This window comes from Cuculus canorus, chromosome 15 (genome assembly GCF_017976375.1).
Source record: "Cuculus canorus isolate bCucCan1 chromosome 15, bCucCan1.pri, whole genome shotgun sequence".
In the NCBI taxonomy this organism is placed as follows: domain Eukaryota; kingdom Metazoa; phylum Chordata; class Aves; order Cuculiformes; family Cuculidae; genus Cuculus; species Cuculus canorus.
Genome location: NC_071415.1, coordinates 14,072,990 through 14,088,866, shown reverse-complemented (window position 1 = coordinate 14,088,866; position 15,877 = coordinate 14,072,990). Strand labels below are relative to the sequence as shown.

The window sequence follows — 15,877 nt, the reverse complement described above, 5'->3', positions numbered from 1 at the left end:
TCTTGAGCAGAACTGATGAAAAATTGGATTGTTTACGTGTATTAAACCAAGCAAATGGGAATCTGAGCTCAATGTGCCAAAAAACCTTGAGAATAAAAATGCTAGCAATAATTGCTACATTCTATGTGTCAATGGCATGACAGCAAGGGTTCTGCATCAAATTCTGACCAATGGCAAAAGGTTGGGTATGTGAAACTGTAATATCACTTATCTACCAAGCAGGCCACCTGATGACTGACAACTTTAATTTTAGCGTGAAATTGGCTGACTGGCTGTTGAAACATCCATCCCATTTGACAGGGATAGTAGTCTCCAGATATTTACCACTGAAACTTCCAAAGTCAGCCTCCTGCTCTACTCATCTTCATTTCAAGCAGCAAAGACAGCAGCCTTAACTGAAATTACAGCTTTCCCTCTATGAGCGGGGCAGTGATTTTCTCATGTTTCCATTGGCACATACTATATCTGCATCTATGGAAAGGTCCATGTGCTCTTAGGAAAATACAGTACTGGAGGGTTGTGTACCCCGAGGACAAAGCACAGTCTTTGAGGTAGGATTGGCAGTTAAAATCAAAGAGATTTTATTTTATATGGAATGAAAATATGGATCAGGAACACGGATTTTTAACCAGAACTCTTTTTGTGTTCTTCATAGTCAAAAGTAGTCACACCAAAAGAAAAGAGCTTGAGTTTATTCTTGAGTTGTATGTACAAGATCTTGTATGTACAATAAATGATAATTGGGAGAAAGAATAGTCAAAATAACTATGACTATTGTACATTTACTATGGCACTGAATATCCTGCGTATTACAATGTGCTTTTTGCCTGGACAGAAGAGATACTGTAGTCTGAAAAAAGCTGTGCTTTGGTAAGCTAGGAGAAAAGTGCATTTTTAAGCTATGGTCTCATAAAGACCTGGTGTGGTTCTAAAGCCTGTTGCATTTGAATGCCTTCGCTTATTTAGGAACTTAATTAGTACTTTCAATCATTTAATTATCTGATTTTGATATTTGCCATCCACTCTGGGTTGAGGGATTGTTTACAGCTAAACAACAATTAAAGCAGAAGCCAGACAGCAAATTCACAAATCCTTCCAAATCAGCCTTGAATTGTGAGCTGCCTTCCTCCGGGACTGATTTCTACCAGAGAAACCATCATCAATTCCAGGGTCTTTGCCACAGCACCATATGCAGATTTTGCTTTCCCTCCAGTTCTATATTTAATCATACCAAGAGTTCTCCAGATCAGTCCAAGCACTTCTAAAATATTTAGTTTCACAGTGAAAAACATCCACAGGGGACATCCCTCCATTTACTGTAAGAAGTGACTTTCTATCAGCCTATGGCCAAGAGACCAAGATAGCCATTCCGTGAGGAAAGAGACAGCATCAAAAAACCAACCCCAAACTCAAAAAAAAATCTGCCAAAATAAAAATATTTCTTATGAATTTCTGGCTATTAGGGTCCTGTTTGCAATTGTGCTTCTGCTTTTTTGGCTGTCTGGTGCCCCGAAATAGTTGTAAACCTTACCCTTAACAGCTATGGAGGGACTTTGCTGTGCCAAAGCAGGAACAGGATACTAATGGTGTTTAACTTTCCTAAAAATGCCATCTAAACAAAGGCCTCTGGGAATGCTAAAGTACATATGAAGCCTGAATGCTGCATTGATTTTGGAATTGCAACAGAAGGCTTCCACGGAATTGAAGGATTACTGCTAGTTTTTATTCAAAAGGAAAAAAGGAACTGATGAGTATAACTTATACACATAGAGTATGCTGAATGCTGCATCAGTCCAGAGACTATTAGCACATAATTAATTAAAATGGCTTGGCACTTAGGCTTATGCTACCGACACTATGAGAGCTAATATTGGCCCACTTTCTACTCTCATTACAATCCATGTCAGTAGGATGAACACATTTAAAACCATTTCCTGCTCTTTTTTACACTGTTTGCCAATAGCAGGAAAAATTGGTGCTGTAATAGTGAGAAAGCATCTTCAGCATTGCAATGGAGGAATACATTTTTCTCTGGTGCAGATTATAATTGCGATGTATTTTGGTGAGAAAAAAATTAACCTCTTCTTCTGATGCGGTCAATGGAATTGGTTTGTGGTGCTGTGAAATTATGCTCTGATTTTTGGTGTTACATATTGAAGGATCTCCATGACCAGGCTTAGCTGTCATAAAGATATGCGTGGGTAAGCATGAGGTGCTCTCTCACCCTAAATTTATGAGTTTACAAACTGTCCTAGGACATGCACTCAGAGAAGTCATCTCTCAGTAAGAATTGTTCTCACTTTCCATAAACAGACCTTCAGAGCAGAACTTTCATTAGTTTTTTCTTAAGGACCTATTCCTGAAAAAGAAAGAAAGAAGAAAAGCTCCGAGCTCCTCTGACCTCAGCGGGGCTATGATGTTACCCAAGCTCAGACTCAATCTGCAACACAACCGTCTTGAAAATACTGAGGTCTGTGTATATGCACAAAACTTTAAACACAAGTCTTGGGGGTTTACAGTGTTGCAGTGTCACCAAGAGCTGATTAATCATCAAGGATTTCTGCATAGCTGCTAAAAGGAGAGAAACTTGCTTTGAAGAACAGCATCATCCATGCCAGTCATGTAGCAGAGAGCTAGTTATTTCTGCCTATGTCATTGTTGTTGCCATCAGAGGGGAGAAGCTGGCGTTGCTCCAGCTCCTGGTACTTTAAGGTAATAATGAAGAGTGTCTCAGCATGCAGCATGTTAGAAGAAGATTTAATGCGCTTGCTGAATATTGTATTGAGTTTCTGATTTGTGTCAGCAAGACCTGCTAATTCTTAAGAAAAAATGTCATCAGCACTTATTTTACATACATTTAGACACTGGTAAATTACTCCAGAGAAAGCCTGACTTTAGCCGTTAGTACTCGCTGCAGATCTCATCTGACTTGAAAGGTTGCTAAGGGATCCACCAAGGTACAGACAGACCTTGGTGTGCAGCAGTCTGCTCAGACATACCCCTCTAGGATACCTGCCAGTTGTCCTTGAGAAAGGCTCATGTATTTTATTCCTGCTGCTCTTCTCTTTGCAGAGAAGCCTCCCAAGATTCTGCCCCTACCAACCTGTGTTTCCCATCGCTGCGGTTTCTGCACGGGTTCCTACTCCTCCAGCATCAGCATCCCCTGAACTCTCCATCATCTTTACTGATCCCATAGTGCTGCTGGGAACAGTCTCAAAGGATTTTGCAACTCCCCATGCCTCTCCTGTTGTGTGTATAAAACATGCTCCGTTTGCCACCGGAAAATCACTCTATCAAAATAGGTAGAAACTCCGCTGACATAAATTACTGTTTTCGCAGCAACCACCAAAAAGGAAAACTACTGAAACTTGATCCAAAGTGATTCAGCACTTTGGGGTCCTTGGGCAACACAAGGATCCCTACTGCACTGGGAGATGAATGCTCTCCTCTGAGGCTTCAACGGGGATCGTGGGTTGGATGGAGGGGAGTGAGTGGTTCATGTGGCTCCGTACTGGAGTCTCCAAGGCTGCAACATGTATTTTGATACCATGAAATCCCAGAACCCTTCATAAAATATTCATCGCTTTTTTAATGCTGCATCTTCTAATTTTACAATTCAGTCCCTAAATAATTTAGCAGACTTAGGAACAAAATAAAGAAAATATAAACAAGTCTCCAACAAACAAAACCCCAATCAAGGTTGTGGCACAGTTACTAAATTAAACTTGTCAAAGGTTCCCAAACTGTTATTTTTTTCTCACAAGGGATTTATAGCTGTGCCCACTACCTCCAAGCTTTGAGCCTTTTTGCCATCCAAAATCCAGCAGTTAATACTGATGGCCTTATTCTGCCAAGTGCAGGACTGTGTTTATAGAACATGCAAAAACACATCTGCAGGTTTGTGAAAAATAGCTGTTGAGACCCTGCCACAGCCCTGCCATTACACTTTGTCCTAGATCCCACCTTCTCAAGCTGCTGTAAACTCTAGCTTTGCACCAGAAGTCTTGAAATTTTATTTCTGCCTGGATGTCCCACCTCCCTCCCATCACACACACGTCCTGGTCACAGCCCCTTGATCCCCCAGTCTGGACTCCTGTATTACATGTAATAATGTAATTACATGTACATTACTCCTGAAGACATGTAAAGATGGAGAGTTCAGACCTCTCCTCAGAACCCTGTTGCATAAACGATTTGCATTTCTTTTCTTTCAACTTCCAGTTCTTGAACCTTGCTACCATTTTTCTATGCCAAACAAAAAGCCAACATACCGTAAACTTTATTTTTCCTTCTACAGAAAACGTTATCCCACAGAAACAATACCAAGGGGGCTTCTCATGGCTATATATCAATATATAAAAATGCTAACTAGTCTTAAAGATGACATTAAAATATAAACCTCTCAAGCCATGTACCTGTTTTTCAATAACCAAATTCTGCCTCTGCGTTTTGTTGCTGTTCAGGGCTGCCATTGCACAGGTTAATCTTCTGAATGCAAACTTAATTCATCTCTCACCGCAAAATACAGTATGTCCCCTGAAATGGTAAATATGCCAGCTAACTTTCCCAATTTAATTAACTTCCCCCCAATGGCCTTGCTTAAATAGACTTCAAAGTTCAATACACACACAAAAAAAAGAAGAATTGCATTTTAATAATGCACTCAACAGAAACAAGGAAAAAAAAGAGATTTCATTATTTGGTATTGAAGTAATGGAAACTCCTGTGCCTACCAGCTGTTTTGCCTTTTATAACATCAATAATTTAAAACTTAATTGTTGTGCATTATTTGGTTAAAGAAGATTATGACTCTAACATTTGCGTTTATTTATCAGTAACAGTTAGATAGCTCTTCCTCAGTAAAAATATATTTGGAAATTCATTCACCCTGCAAACAAAATCACAGAGTAGCTCATCTCTAATGCTACTATTTAACCACTGAGAAATTAAGCCTCTGTGTTCTGGTGTATGATGAGAAATATCTGTTTATTAACAAGCCATTTTGGTGACTTTTTTGCAGTGCACTTTCAAACCATTTAAAAGGCATATTTTGAATGTAATCTCTGGGAATAAAAGCCCCATTATATTGTGCTTAAACTAAGTGAAATTTCTTGGTTGTATCTTCAAAGGGCAGGAGACGTTTCTTAATGTCTTTCATTTATCAGAAGAAATTAAACCTCCCTGGAGCGGTCTGGGTGCAAAGGACAGAGCTGTCAACCTTCAGGACAACAATGCACACAGCAGCAAGCTGTCACTTGTCACATCTTGAAGGACTTTACAGGCTGCAGGGTTGAAGTACTGCTTTTCCTTTGAATTAAAGACCACACAGAGCCCACGAGCTTTATTTTGAGGACAGATAGAAAACTACTGAGTGCCTCGAGACTGTCCCAACACTAAACCTACTGTAAATCTATAAACAATAAGGAAACTTCCTTTTGCTTCCCAATCGCCCCGTTAATGGCAGTTTGCAGTCCTTCAGCTCTCTCCTCTGCTCTTCACACAGGCAAACTTCGCGCCAGCCCTTCCAAGAGAGGCAGCACACAGCTGTTGGGCAGTTCTGCACCGGGAGATTCCTCTCTGATCCTCTCAGCTTTTAAGATTATAGCTGAAAATCCCATTGACTATTAATTACAGGGAATTTGGAGGTATTCACCTCAGAAGAATGAAGGCTTGACTTAACTTTCCAAAAATACCACCTGTGGTTCTGCAAAGCCCCAGTAGTTTCCAGCTGGTGCTTAGATCACCATCAGAGCAGCAGGAAAGACAGCAGAGTTTCAGGAGGAAGAAATGGTCTTTCAGGATTAGAAAGCAAAATGTGAACTCTGCTGGGATTAAGCGGCACAGAAAATTCATCCGCTGTTTTAAATCCAGCAATCTTGTAACATAAAGCACTCTTGAGAGCCTAATCAGAGCAAATCACTTGCAACTGTTGATTTAAAAAAAAAATAAAAGGACAGGAATAAAAAGTACTGTTATTAAAAAAAAAAACCAAAACACCAAACAACCCAGAGAAGATGGAATGTAGAGATTTCAAAGAAAGTAATTTCAGTGCTCAAATCCTATGGACTGTTTCTATACTTATGCCTTTTTATTGAACACACACCTAATGCAAAAAAAAAAGTGAGCACTAGGGACCACAATCCTGGTGTATTAATATGTGAATTAGAAAAAAATTAATAACTTTGAAAAGTTTACAGGTTTGAGGACCACCAATTCTGAATTTGATGAGAATTGAATTTAGGAGCGCTTGCACGCAGAGCATAACATTTTCCGCTGCCACACTACACACAAATCTGGATGTTTTGCAGAACTCCGATGAACTCAACTCTGACAGCAATTAGTCTCACCACCTTATCACACACTACAAGAAGTCAAGTCACACCAAAGACAAAACTAAAGGTTGGATTTTATGAGGTTCCTAATGCCTGTTCAGGCATCTGTGCAGATTTAAAAAGTGTGCATTAATGAGAATGAGACTCCACGGAAAACTGAAGTTACTGCAAAAAACCCAAAAAAATATGACTCCCTGAAATGCAGGTAATAATTACACTAGGATTGAGGTTGTTCATGTGTTTTGGGTGATAGGTACACTGTCTGATCTCTGAAAATAGGCAGCTTGAGCAAACCCTGCTAGTTACTCAGCTAGAAGAGCACGCATGTTGATAACAAGCATCCACAATAAAATCTAGAAATCCTCAGGAACAATAAATGCCCACAATAAAACTTGAAGCCCCTTTAGGGAAAAGAATACCCAATGACCTTCTGAACATCTCATTAGAAATATGTGAAAGGTAGCGATCTGTCTGCGTGCAGATGGGTGAATTGTGGTTAATAACCGGGACTCCACGTCAGACTGCAAACTCCATTTGGAATGAGGACCTCTCCCTGATGTCTTTTCCCTCTGCTTAGTGATAATATCTGCAGAGGCGTCAGGAGACAATCTTGCCCCTGGCACAGAGCAAACAAGGATCATTAAACTCTGATGAACATCCATGTAAATTGATATTTCTTAGTCAAAAAGTTGGCTCCTGTCCAAGGCAAAGATTTCTAAGTGTCCTACTGCCTGCACTGTTCAGAGGAGGCTGCACAGACAGGGCGAGACGAACTGAAAAAAGACAGGAGGCAAAAGCAAACAAGGAACCTGTGTCTAAGAGACATTCTAGGTAGAAGGCAGTGCCACAGTCATTGCAACAAACACAGGCACGGTGGCCTCCAGACACAGTATGGCAGGACCAACCATCAACCGTTTGGATGCTTCTCTCCAAGGGAAAGGCTGCTACTCTGCAACACGCGGAGTGGATGAACAGTAAGTAGAGAGATATAGACTATTAACATAAGCCATTGTGTTAGAGACAGAGGAGCTGGCAGACAACCATAGCTTTGACCCTAGACCAATGCAGAAGCATAGGAAGTGTGATTCCATCTGTAAAAGTCCATAGAAAGTGTTGCTCAGGGTCTCATGGAGTGCAAAACTGCATTTTGCTAAACCCTTGCTTTTCACATGTTTCGGTAGTAACACTGGGGTTTGTGGACGTTAACGTCCAACAGATCTCAATGAAGTGCAGTAAAGCAGCTTTGTTAAGACACTTCAACCCAGAAAGCAGGAAATACTAAATAAAAATCCAGTAAGTCAGCTGGCATTCCCCTGCATATTTAGTATCTATAAAAGTACTTGCATGTGTTTAGCAAACCATTTAATTAAGTGGAGCTAGGTGGTAATATTTACTCAGCTAATGCTTCTTTATTGGCAATTTCTTTTACATGTGCAATGTTCCAGCGTTTTGGTTTAAAGGCTTGTTTATCACCACACCTTGCTCTTACGAAGGGTACAAAGTCATCTGAAAATGACTGGTATTCCAAAACTTAGGGAAAAATTATCTGCTTTCTAGGTAACCAATGCTATTTTCCTGGTTGTAAAGAGTACAGACTACCCTATAGCCAGCCTATAATCTGCTGTACTTTATCTTATATTTAAATGCTGTATTTTCACTTCAGTAGATATATCATCTGTCTCACCTGGTCATTCACAGAAGAACACTTCGCTATTCATTATCTGCCAGCACAAATTACAGTTGCAAGTGGAGCATTACCTAATTATTGTTTTAGGGAGAGCAAACCAGTAAAGAAATCCCATGAAATCACTAAAGGTGATCTGGAGGCAGATTTAAAAGGAGACGTTTCAAGGCTATCTATTATTTATGCTTAGCCATGCTGACCTTTGAAAAATAATCTTAAGTCACACAAAAAGGACATGGAAAGACCTGAAAGACTTGACCCAAACCTCTCTGAAAAAGCTTACATTCTATTTTAGCACAATCTAGATCAAGACTAAATTAGTTTCTGGGTTGTTATAATCTTTATCCTTAACTATCCTTCTTGTTGCACCACATGGCTATGAAAATGTATTCCGTTTCCATCTGGGTGTATGCATAAGTTGTACATTAACTCTCAAACCCGAACCTTCATTATGAGGAGAAAGAAAGTGTTTTTAATGGCTGAGAAGGTCTAAATGTACAGATCCACCATGCGGTAAAGCTCCCAGTGCACGTTCAACCTGGTAATTTTTATAGATGGGTGTGTTTCTTGATTTTTCTTCTTGTTTTATTTCTTGTCTGTTACTACGGGATAATATTTACTCTTTGTCACTTCATAGCCTGTGAACTTGGAAGGATAGTTCAGCTGATAGAAGAAGAAAAAAAACCAAACTGCAACCTTCCCTTTCTAACCCAAACCACCCTCCTGTCTGCTTCACACGCACTTAAGATTTCGACTGGAGGCTGCAGAGCTAATGGAGAAGATTAGCATTTCTCTCTCAACAGGTACTAATTTGGGAGACACTTCTCCTTTAGCAGAGTTTCCTGTTCAAATGATGTGCTCTTTTGAAAGGGAGGATGTAAGCAACAAGAAAGATCTTTTTATGCTCTGGCTTCATAAACGGGAGCTTCAAAAATCAACAGAGCCTTATTATATATGGAATAAACAGAATTGCCATGAAGGAACTTGCTGTCTGTTGCAGATTCATGATGTGAGAATGGGCATGATTTTCCAGCGGATAGGAAGTCATTCACTGCCTTCGAAGTTTCTGTCTCCATAAAGATCAAAGATCCAGATGCCCAATATCATTGCTTGCAAATACAAACTGGGAATTGTGGAAATGGAAGAAATCTTTTCATGAGGGAGTCAAGGGTCCTCCTCTGTCAAACTGGAGCACACAATCCTCAGTGTTTTAGACACTTTTGACTAGGGGTTGGAAGGGAAGAGAGAGAGCTTAACATGTGCAATAAATTACATCTATTTATAATTCTGCTTTAGTTTAGAACCCACTCAGTTTATACCAAAGCCCTTGGCTCAGAAACAGGGTATATTTTGCATAATACACAAGTACTCAAAGAAAAATGTAGTATTCAAAAAGTAGCCAAGATTTCTTAAAGTGACTAATGATTTTTGAGTGTTTAAATATAAATAACTTTAAAGGGAACATAATTTTCATAACCCTTGAATAAACCTTTTCAGCTCTTCTTAAAGTATATACTACACTGCAGTGTGGAGGTACTCTTAGAAATCTGGGCCAGCTTCTTACTTTTAAATTCCATATTTTAAAATTAAGAAGTTTTTTCTCTTCCATGAGGACTGGCAATTTACTGTCCTATATCATGTAAATCCCTTTGAGATTTCTCCAAATACCCTTACAAGGGCATGGTAATTTCTTAAAATAATGTCCCAACCATTCTGTTCAACAGCCAGGACATTTAAAAGCTTCCCCCTTGCCCCCCATTTTGCTTTGTTTTTCTCTTAAAAAATAAAAGCAAATAGGTAAGGAAAAAATGCTCTGTAATGACCTTCCTGTCTCCTTCTTCAAGTGCATCTGTTGCTCCCAAATACTCTTTTCTGTTGGTTGTCTAAGTGTGCTGCTCCTAAATCTTTGATACCTTCCCCTCACTCCACCTCCTTCCAAGTCTTCCTTCTACCCAATCCTATTAATTTAATTTCTACTTCTGCTCCTCAGATAAGTTCTGACACTCAGCATCTTCCACCCCAATTCCTCTTCTCCTACAGCCTGCTCTAATCAGTTTTCTTCCCATAGCCTATTGTCTTCATTCACAATTTCCCCAAATAACGCATTGACTGATAAATATTTCCATGCTCTATCTATCTTGTGTTTGTGACAACCCCAAAATGAGCTGCCTTGCTCAGCCATTAATCCTCTTCTATTACCAATTCACCCTGTGCCATCCTCTTTGTTGTCAATCAACTTTTATGGATGTGAGCAGTTTGAACTCCCTTTTCACCACCATCTTCACTTCCAGATACTTCAAGCATCACCTTGATTCTCACAGTTCCCTGCCCCTGACAAGCTCCGAAGCCACCTTTATCCCTTTCAGCATTCCCAACACATAACCTAGATCATACTGGTATCTCTCTGTTTCAATATTCATGTCAGAGGTAAGAAGTAACTAGCCCAAAATCAAAATATAGCAGAAATTCAGGAGATGGCTTGTAAAGCACGCAGCTTTTCGCGATCATGGATAATGACATTTTGAGGCTGTTCTGCTCAACCAAAAGCCTGGAGGCATCTCTCCTGGGATGGTAATTGAGGAACTATTGCTGTCTTGCCAACAGACTCTCTTTTCTGGTCTCTGCCCAACAGACATGACTTGGATATTATCCTTCCTCAGTGCCTTGAAATCTGGGCATACTAAGTAGTCATTTTTCCTCTTGTTCAGGTTTTAATTCAACCTTCCTGACCACAACAGGTGGTGATGTTGGAATTATGTACTGAAGAGGAGCCCATTGCTGTTCTCACAGGACATTGTATTTCTAGTCCAGCAGCAGCTGTTTAGTAATATTTGTATTTTTCTCCACTCATTTTAAGTGCTTATTTAGCATGAAGCATTTTTCCCCTTTCAGTTCATCATCTGCATTTGCTAATTTTTTTTCATCTGCTTAATCCTGCATTGCTAAATTGTCCATTTCCCTATGTCCTACCAAACTCATCCCTAAATTTACACATGCGTGTGCCTGATTGCTCCTCCAACCACTGCCACTTGCATAGAACACTGCTGACACAAGATGAGTGTGTAGAGAGGACAAGGAAAATGAGGAGAAAGTTTCTATATCTCGTTTATTTTTTGTTTCTAAGCAGGGTCAGAGGTTCAGTTGCCTTGCTGAAGCTGCTGGCTGGGTTCACAAAGAGTGAAAAAGCAGGCGAATAAAAGAAATGAGAATGGCGCCCGATGACGCATCTTTGTAATAGGAAATCTTTCCAAGCCAATTTCTATAGAGATATTTCACCAAGGGATCTTCATTTGAGCATTCACACGCTCCCTCTACGCCCCTCTTCAAATCAGCATCAGCAGACTGCAGCCCTCCTGAGAAGCCAAACATTTTTCCTGAGCGCTGGAAAAGTTGCTCATGCAAATCCTATGCACAGTAAGAGTCATGTGAAGAGCCAAATTTAAGTGTGTGCACAGGTCAGAAGAGTTGATACAGCTGATAGCAAGAACATTCAGACCTGTCCCGTGGTAAGGGACATAAGTGTGTAAGTGGGACATGAATCTCACCCTGCCAGTTGTGAGAGAGAGAGGCGTCCCTCAAAGAACAGCAAAGAGAAGAGCAAGAACCTCTTCTGAAGTGTGATTAAAGCCAGGAAAGAATGTAACAGTGGTCCTCACTTGGCTTGTAGACCTGTTCCTTGAGTATCGTTTAGATGGTGGTTTATCTAAGCATAAAGAATGGAGCTCTTATGCTTGGTTGTTTTTTTCTTGTATTTTTGTTATATATTTATATACAACAGATTTCCCAGAATGGTTTTGCACAAAGCAAAGGAACAACATGAATCAATTCAATAAATTGTTCCGGACTAAGTAACCTGCTAAGCCATGAAAAACTGAATTTGTTCTTTCTTTACTGATGTGGAAGCCTGAAGTCTTAAGTATTTATACATATGCTGTACCCTTCCAGAGTGTAAAACTGGAACGGAATTATCTGATATTCCTGGCAGGAAGACAGTTTTATGCCTTTTACCTCTGCCAAGTCAACTCAGCAGAAAGAGAGGGATTTTGCAATGCCTTTCTCAGCCATGAGTACCGATGTCAGGTCCATTAGCTTGATTTTAACATTTCCCAATGTGATAAGAAGCATTGGCATTTGGGAAAAAATATCCTTGGAGTAATAAACACAGTAAATTTGATAAGAGAGCAACAGAAAGACACTTGTTGCACAGCCTGACAAATACCACTTTCAGAGATGATGATACTGCTTGTTTCGGTCTCTATAATAGTATGTGGAATATGATTAATGTGTAGTTCTGCGTGACGATGCTGAGAATCTGGACTGTTGTCTGGAACAGCCGAGTCTCTGCAGTATGCACACGGATTTGTTTGGGGTTGTTCAGTTATGGGTTTTTTAGGAGGTGAGGGAGGGGTGTGTTTTGATTTGCTTTTTGAAAACATAGAGACAAAACTGATACGAGCGTAGCCTTGGGGACAACAATATAATTTCTGCATCTTGGCTCAATAACTCCTATGCCAGTAGAGAGAGAGTAAAATCAGCAGGACACCTGAGCATGGTCTGAAGGCATTATGTAGCCCATGGATATTTTTTGGTTTTGACCTCTGTTTTACTTCTCCCTGCCTGTATGAATGCTGTTGAAATGAACAGTGAAACCAGCCCAAAATACAAGCCTTACATTTACATTTTTTGAAAATGTTCCTGCTCTTGGTCCCATCTGTACAAATCAAACCCCATGGTTGGTTAATACACAAAAGCTTATTAAAAAATACTAAGCTGAATTATATGCAAATTAGGGTTTCATTGTCTTTCATCTCGTAAAGGCTAATAACACTGCAGATGACAACCTTCTTATAAAAAAGTAGTTTCTAATACAAATTGCCTTTGACTGTGTTTACAATGTCACTTTTAATCAAGTAAATTGTCAGGCTATTGCACTTCTGTGATCTACATTATGGAAAAAATATAATGAAGAGGGAAGCAGGTACAAGTGCTTTCAGCTTTAACTGGCTGCCCATTTCATACCAATTACTGCCTATTTAGTAAGCTTACCCTTGTGTTCTTAGGAAAATGCCACATATAAATGTATGGGTTCCTTTGAAGGAGACACCGTGCAGAAAAAGCTTATTCCACTTACCAAGAACATTTATCCTCATAATAACACTTACTTTTCTTACTCCTAGGCAATTAGTAAATACAAGATAAAAATAGCCACTTGAATGCCAATACGGTCCCTGACTGTTTCTCTTTTACATCTCTTAGGTGGGTTCAATGTTCCATTTGTTTGTAAGTTAACAGCTCTATGCAGATGTATTTATCCCTGCAGGTGCTTTTTCACTCAGGACACACTCTCATCTACACACACATCTCCTACAAGGACACAGGTAGTACCAGCTCTGCCGTGCCCTGTTCTTAGGATTCAGCTGACACTGTAGACAGAGCTCAGCCACACGCTGGCATGTTTGCTGTGGGTTGTCCCTGGGCATACCGAGACAGAGGTTTTCAAATACAGATGTGTTTCCGTAGTTTGGGATATTTTTGTCGATAGTGCTGGGTTTTTTTGTTTACGCTCAGTACGGAAGCAGCAAGCATTTAAAAGCAGAGTACTAGCACTGAAACCGAGTCCATCAAGGGCAGGTGATGCCCATAGTCTTGCAGACTTACCTCAGTCACCTCTACTGGCTCACGATGTCTTTAGATGATGGCACTGTTCATCCCCTCTGTGTGCAGCTGCTGCTGTTGAAGGCTTGGGCAGCACACCAAGGACACACGAGCTCTCTGCAAAGCCAAAACGGAAGGAGTTACGTTTCCAGTCAAAAGGAGAAAGCACTGATGCAGAAGGCTGCTGGGCAAGTCACATCGCTGTAGCTTGGGAGGCCCTAAATCGGGAGAGACTGACTGCGTTTTCCCTCAGCTTGGTCTGGGTAGAAGCAGAAAGGGAATACTTTAATATTTGCTGAGCACCACATTGGTATGACTGGACCCTCAATGGATGGGCATCAATGTAGTTTCACTAGAAGCAAAGGAGATGGGCTGATTTACACAGGAATAACAAGTCCAGACCTTCACTGGTATTGTTTATAAGAAGAAATAGTTCTGAGAGAAACAGAGATAAGTAATCTAATTTCCACGTGTGGATCCTCTTCTATCTGGATAAAAGTGAACTTATTAACCGTTTCCTCTCTGGGGAATTAATAGATACTGTTCCCTAAGGCCAGCTGGCTATTTTCACAAAACACAATTCCATTGCCAAATGTGGCTGAAATCAGCTACTGAGTTTAAATGTTCAACTGGAGGACTGACAGACAGACACAAAGACAATGCAAATACAGACAGACAGCCTAGGAGCTGGTCAAAACCAGCACAGGCGCTAAAAGGTTTGAATGCAGTATCTCTTTTAGAGCTGGATGGCAGCTTTTTTTCCTAAATACAAAGCATTTGGAACATTGAAGAGGAAATGACAAAAGAATTAAGTTAAAATAACTAATATTCCTGTTCGTCAAGAAAAAAATATTGCGGGACTAATTTTCTCAAATCCCAAAAGAGGGAAAACTTCCCCTCCCCCACACTTTCTCCATGCAATTTTCATTCTTTTTATAAATTAGAAAGACTTTAATTTCCTTTTTCATTACAGTTTGAATTATAAACACAGGTCTAAGCTTCTGGGGAATAAATGTTTAACAGAAAAGCATACAAACTTCAGGTGGCAATTCCAAATAGTTTGTTAATGCTCGGGGTGAAAGGAGGGGGCTGCTGGTATGGAGGTTGGCCAGCAGCCTCAAAACTGCTGGCCACCTCCTCTCCCGCCCCTTGGCTCACTGGACCCTGCAAATCCTCTGTTTATAATTTCTTGAACTGGTGACTTTGTCTCCTTCCAGATAACGCTGCCATCCCTTTGTGGAGTTCTGCCTCTATGAGCTATCTGATGTTTATCCAATAACTCCAACCCCGAAAGCTGGAAACCTGCCCGCGTGACGCTCTGGTTTCTGTGGTTGCACCAGGTTCACAGTCCGGGTGCTTGTGCAGTGGAAAAATTTATCCTTCTAGAAGAGATTAAATTAAACCTTTTCACCCTTAAATGTTTCTTAAGGATTGAAACTGGAACCCCAAACCACCACATTGCATAAGCTTTCTTTTTGCCAATTTGTAACTGCTAGCTATAATACTGAACTTGACCTGTACCATGCCAAAACTCTCATTATTTTAGTATAACACTGCAAAAATCATTAGGAGTTACAGCCCAAAAGCGCAGGCTTTGTCAGGGGCAAAGCCACTAGCTTTCTAACAAGTTAGATTCCTGTCTTAAGAGCAAACCCTCAGTATTTGGGTCGTGGGTTGTTTTAGCAAAGGAGAATTCCCAAGGGACTTGGGCACTGTCAAAGTGTACTGGGATGATCAGCTGCTTGAAGAACTGATAATTAGGGAAAGAACGTAAAAAGGACAGCAGCAAAGACCCACCAACACGGTGAGAACTGCCCACTGTCACACAGGAACTGCACTGACTTGCATGAAGGTGGAGGAGAGCTTCCCAAGCATCTTCACTGACGCACATCACTGGCCAGATTTGTACTATCTATGCAAGAAATCACCTTTGTTAGCCTCAGAACATGCATGCTTTCCAATACTCTTTCCATATTTGCCCTCAAACAGACCTGGTTTTTTTTTTCACAAGCCTTCTCCTTCTCCATTCAGCTAACAGAAGGATGATCTCTTAGGACTGAGAGTGCCAAACAATAGAGAATATTTTTTGGCAAGGGGGGGGAAATGTGTTTATACAAATAGTCATGTATGCTTGCCCCCTTGAGCGTTTTAATTTACAAAAGTCTAATTAGGGAACACTTAATGTACAGCATACATAAGGAAGCTG

The 15,877-nt window shown here is 40.4% G+C and overlaps 1 long non-coding RNA gene across 6 annotated transcripts in view; it reads right to left on the bottom strand.

The window, feature by feature from the left end:
• LOC128853694 (uncharacterized) overlaps positions 1–15,877 on the bottom strand; it is a 135,572-nt gene that overhangs the window by 38,587 nt on the left and 81,108 nt on the right. For 5 of the 6 annotated variants that reach the window (XR_008452381.1, XR_008452380.1, XR_008452382.1 and 2 more), the window contains exon 1: positions 13,675–13,812. This is a non-coding gene — a long non-coding RNA (uncharacterized LOC128853694). Of the gene's footprint in view, positions 1–13,674; positions 13,813–15,877 lie in introns of those variants that run through there. The other variant, XR_008452379.1, reaches the window with a different exon arrangement.